The following is a 6,000-nucleotide window of genomic DNA, read 5'->3' on the forward strand; positions in this document are numbered from 1 at the left end:
TCTATTTTTCTTAAACAGCCAGCTTTTGGTTTTGATTTTCTCTGTTTATTAGTTTTCTACTTTTTGATTACTTCTTTAATTGTTACTATTTTATTTTTTCTGCTTACTTTGGGTTTCATTTGCTCTTTTCCTAATGTAGAAACTGAGGTCATTGATTTAAAACCTTGCTTCTTTTCTAAATAAATATTCAGTGTTATAAATTTTCTCTTTTTTTAAATTTTTTAAATTTTTTAAAAAATTTCTGAGACAGAGAGAGACAGAGTGTGTGAACAGAGGAGGGCCAGAGAGAGAGGGAGACACAGAATCTGAAACCGGCTCCAGGCTCTGAGCCAGCTCTCAGCACAGAGCCCAACGCAGGGCTCGAACCCACAAACCACAAGATCATGACCTGAGCCAAACTCGGACACTTAAGCGACTGAGCCACCCAGGCGCCCCATAAATTTTCTCTTACATACTGCTTTAGCAGATTCCCATGTATTTGGTATGTTTTTATTTTCATTCAATTCAAATGTTTTTTAGTTTTTCTTTTGATTTCATCTTTAGTTACTTATTATTTAGTTTATTATTTGAAATTCTGTTGTTTTAACTATTTGGAGATTTTTAGAGACCTCTCTTATTTGTTCTTTTTTAAAAATTTAAATACAAATTAGTTAACATATAGTATAATAATGGTTTCAGGAGTAGATTTAGTGATTCATCTCACACACACACACACACACACACACACACACACACACACATATAAAACACCCAGTGCTCATACCAACAAGTGCCCTCCTTAATGCCCATCACCCATTTAACCCATTCCTCCCACCCAACACTCCTTCTAGCAACCCTCAGTTTGTTTTCTGTATTTAAGAGTCTCTTATAGTTTGTCTTCTTCTCTGTTTTTATCTTATTTTTCCTTCCCTTCCCTTATGTTCATCTGTTGTGTTTATTAAATTCCACATATGAGTGAAATCATATGATATTTATCTTTCTCTGACTTCATCCACTAGCATAATACATACTAGTTCCATCCACATTGTTGCAAATAGCAAGGTTTCATTCTTTTTGATCAGTGAGTATTATTCCGTTGTGTATATATATATTTATATATATACACACACACCACATTTTCTTTGTTTAGTAGTCAATGGACATTTGGGCTCTTTCCATATTTTAACTATTGTCAATAGTGCTGTTATAAACATTGGGTATACATGTGCCCCTTAGAATCAGCATTTTTGTATCCTTTAGATAAATACCTAGTAGTACAATTGCTGGGTTGTAGGATAGCTCTATTTTTAATTTTTTGAGGAACCTCCATACTCTTCTCTAGAGTGGCTGCACCACTTTGCATTCCCACCAGTAGTACAAAAGTGTTCCCCTTTTTTTATATCCTTGCCAACATCTGCTGTTTCCTGAGTTGTTAATTTTAGCTATTCTGACAGTTGTGAGGTGGTATCTCATTGTGGTTTTGATTTGTATTTCCTGATGATGAATGATATTGAGTATCTTTTTATGTGTCTGTTAGCCATCTGGATGTCTTTTTTGGAAAAGTGTCTGTTCATGTTTTTTGCACATTTCTTCACTGGATCATTTTTTGGGGGGGGTGTTGAGTTTGATAAGTTCATTAAAGGTTTTGATACTAACCATTTATCTGAAATGTCCTTTGCAAATATCTTCTCCCATTCTGTCAGTTGTTTTAGTTTTGTTGACTGTTTCCTTTGCTGTGCAGAATCGTTTTTCAATTCTATTGTGGTCAGAGAAGTAGTTTGTATAATTTGAATCCTTTTATATTTAATGAGATTTGTTTTATGGCCCAGAATGTAGCCTCTCTTGGGAAAAGTTTTGTGTGCATATGAAATGAACATGTATTTTACTATTGTTTGATGGAGTATTCTCTTAACACCAGTCAGGTCAATTTTGGTTGATTTTAATTTTTATGTCTCTCATATCATTATTGGTTATGTATTTATTCAGTTATTTATTAAGAGACAGTAGTTGAAATCTGCTACTACAATTGTGGATTTGTTCTTTGTTTTTGAACTTCTCTCCGTTTTGATATATGTGCCTTGAAGTTCTGCTATTAGGTGCATAAACATTTAAGATTCTATGTCTTGTTGACTATTTGACCCCTTAATCTTGTAAAATTTGCCCTTCTTTTGCCTGATGATGTTAGTCTAAAGTCTTAGTCTGATACTAATTTACCACTCTAGCATTCTTCGATTAATGTTAGCTTGGTTTATCTCTTTTTCCTTTTCTTGTTTTCTTTTTTTTGTACTTTTAACCTACTTGTACTTTTATTTTAGGCGGCGTATAGTTGGTTTTGCTTTTCTATGTAATCTAACAATCTCTGCCTTTTAATTCATATGTTGATAATTTAATTTTTTTAAGTGTTTTATTTATTTCTGAGAGAGAGACAGCGTGAGCAGGGGAGGGTCAGAGAGAGAAGGAGGCACAGAATCTGAAGCAGGCTCCAGGCTCTGAGCTGGCTGTCAGCGCAGAACCCAATGAGGGGCTCGAACCCACAAACTGCGAGATCATGACCTGAGCTGAAGTCAGATGCTTAACCAACTAAGCCACCCAGGTGCTCCTGTATGTTGATACATTTAATGTGATTATTATGTTTAGGTCTTAATACCTTTAAGCTAAACCTTAAACCAAAACATTCAAGTCTTTGTTCTCTCTTTGTCTAATATGTTGTTCCCTTTCCCTATCGTCTTTGTATTGATTTTTTTAAGATTCTATTTCCTGTGGTAACTTGCTAGCTATAATTCTTTGTTGTTTTAGTGGTCAGTTGGCATCATGGTATATATTTTTAATTCATCACAGTTGATATTAAGGTAATATAACACTTGACATATAGTATAAGAAATTGTGCAGTAAAACCTTGGTTTGCTAGCATAATTCGTTCCAGAACTATCCAAAGCACTTGTATATCAAGCAAATTTCAAGAACCATTGGCTCAGTTGTGATCATGTGACAATCAGCATCACATACTAGTCATATTGCAAGACTTCACTCGTTTATCAAGTTAAAATTTATTAGAAATGTTCGCTCATCTTGCAAAATACTCATAGAACAAGTTATTCGTAATCCAAGGTTTTCTTGTATATTTTTACTTCCCTCCTGGCCTTTATGTTATTGTTTTTATACATCTTGATTTTACATGTCACAAACCTCACAGTTTGTTGTTATTTTTGTTTAAACAATTATCTTTATCTTTTTTTTTTTTTGAGAGAGATCATGCATGCGCGTGCAAGCATACAGCAGGGGAGGGGCAAAGAGAGAGAGAGCTAGAGTGAGAGAGAGAGAGAGAGAAAGAAAATGAATCTTAAGCAGGCTCCATGCTTAGCTCAGAGCCTGACATGGGGCTTGAGCTTATAACCATGAGATCATGACCTGAGTTGAAACCAAAATTTGGACACTCAATTGACTGAGCCACCCATGCACCCCAGCAGTTACCTTTTTCAAAGATATCAATAAGTCTTATGTATTTATTCATGTAGTAACAATTTCTTACACTCTTTAGTCCATTGTGCAGATTATATCTATTTCTATATAGCTATCAGGTGTAATTTTCCTGCTATCTGAATGAAACATCATTATTTTGCTTTTGTCTTTGTATGATATTTTACTGAGTATAAAATCTAGTTTGACTTTTCTTCTTTTAATACTTTACAGATGCTACTCCATGTCTTCTAGGTTGTATTCTTTATGATGAGAAATCTATTATCATTATCTTTGTTTCTTCGTATGTAAATTATCTTTTTATTCTGTCTGCCTTTAAGATATATACTTTATCACTGTTTTTGAGCAATATGAGCATAATGTTCCATGGTGTACTTTTCTTCATATTTCTTGTGCCTGGGGTTATTTGAGGTTGTTGGATGTACAGAGTTATAGCTTTCATCAAATTTCAAAATTTTCTGGTCATTATTTCTTCAAGTATATTTTCTATCTTCCCTGCTCTCTTTGGGGGCTTCCATTACACATGTTAGCCACTTGATGTTTTCCTATACTTCTCTGATGCTTCTTTCATTTTTAATTTTTTTTTGTTGCTTCATTTTAAATAATTTCCATAGCTATGTCTTTAGATTCACTAATATTTTCTCCTCTAATGTCAAATTTTCACTAATCTCATCTGGTGTGTCTTTTCATCACAGACATTGTAGCTTTCATCTGTAGATGTTCATCATGGATCTTTTTTTATATATATTTAATGTCCATAACTTTTTGAATATGTGGAATATAATAATGATGTCATTACTAACTACAATTAATGTCACTGATGATTCAAACATCTGTGTTAGTTCTGGATCAGTTTCAGTTGATTAATTTTTCTCCGTTTGATTCATATTTTCCTGCTTTTGTGCATACCTGGTAATCTTTGATTTGATTCAAAGCATTGTGAATTTTACTTTGTTGTGAATTTTGCTTGCTATTTTGTTTTCCTATAAATGTATATTTTTAAATGTTTGTTTATTGACAGAGAGAGAGAGAGAGAGAGAGAGAGAATGAGTGGGGTGGGGCAGAGAGAAAGGGAGGGAAAGAGAATCCCAAGCAAGCTCCACCCTCAGTGAGGAGCCTGACATGGGGCTCAATCCACAAGTGTGAGATTACGACCTGAGCCAAAATCAACAGTCAGACACTTAACCAACTGAGCCACCCAGGCACCCCTTCCTATAAATATTTTTTAACTTCGTTTTGAGATGCAGTTGCTACTTGGAAATAATTTTGTCTTCTTGAGAATTTTTTTTAAAATCTGTTAAATAGGATCAGAGAAATATTTAGTCAAGACTAATTATTTCCTGCTACTGAGGTAAGAACCTTATGAATACTCTACCAAATGTTCTGTGAATTGTGTGGTGTCCCAGTATGACTGGTGGCAGTAGCCACTGTTCCCAGTCCTATGAGAGTACTAAGTACTCTCTGATGCTTTTGAATAGTTCTTTCCCTCACCTCACATAGTTTCTTCACCTGGCTGAATACTTGAGGGAATGCTCTGCTGATCTGAAGGGTTTTGGTTTTTGTTGGTTTTGGGTTTGTTTGTTTGTTTTTGGCAATACTCTCCTTCCTGGCACTTTGTCTTGCAAACTCTAGCCCCATTCTTCTCCTCATACTCTGAACTCCGTCTTCTCACTTTAGGGAGTCTTGCAAGCTTTGCCTGGATCCTCCCCTCAACTTCCTTCTATCCTGTGACCTGGGAACTTTCTCAAGGCAGTAAATTAGGGCAATCATTCATTCACACTTGCTTCATTTGTATCCCTTGTCTCAGGGATCACTGTCCTTCATTGCCTGATATACTTACTGTGTTTTGAAAATCATTATTTCATATATTCTGTTTGTTTGTTTTTGGTAGCTTTAGGTTGGGAGCATAAAATCAGTCCCTGTTACTCTGTTTTGGTCAAAAGGGCAAGTCCTAGCACTGTTTTAAATGTTTTATCTTTCAACAACCATATGGAGTAGTTTCACCTGTTTATTCCCATTTGGTAGATGAGAAAACTAAGACATCAAGATGAAGTTAGTTGCTTCAATTTGCATAGCTTGTTATTAGTAGAGCTAGGTTTACAAATTCGGGCAGTAGGGCTCCAGAATCTATGATCTTACTACCCTGCCATTCAGATTTTATAGCATTTCAGTTTATAAAAAGCTGTGTCGAAGGGCGCCTGGGCAGCTCAGTCCGTTAAGCATCCAACTTCTGCTCAGGTCATGATCTCAAGGTTCATGAGTTCAAGCCCCGCGTCAGGCTCTGTGCTGACAGCTCGGAGCCTGGAGACTGCTTTGGATTCTGTGTCTCCCTCTCTCTCTGCCCATTCACCGCTCGTGGCCTGTCTCTCTTTCTGTCTTAGAAATAAACAAACATTTGCTCCTATGCCTCAGCATTTCTGTATCCCTTGGGTAAATTCCTAGCAGTGCTATTGCTGGGTCATAGGGGAGTTCTATTGTTAGTTTCCTGAGGAACCTCCACACTGTTTTCCAGAGGGGCTGTACCAGTTTACATTCCCACCAACA

This window comes from Hyaena hyaena, unplaced genomic scaffold (assembly GCF_003009895.1).
Source record: "Hyaena hyaena isolate Hyena2069 unplaced genomic scaffold, ASM300989v1 scaffold_1006, whole genome shotgun sequence".
Classification (NCBI taxonomy): Eukaryota; Metazoa; Chordata; class Mammalia; order Carnivora; family Hyaenidae; genus Hyaena; species Hyaena hyaena.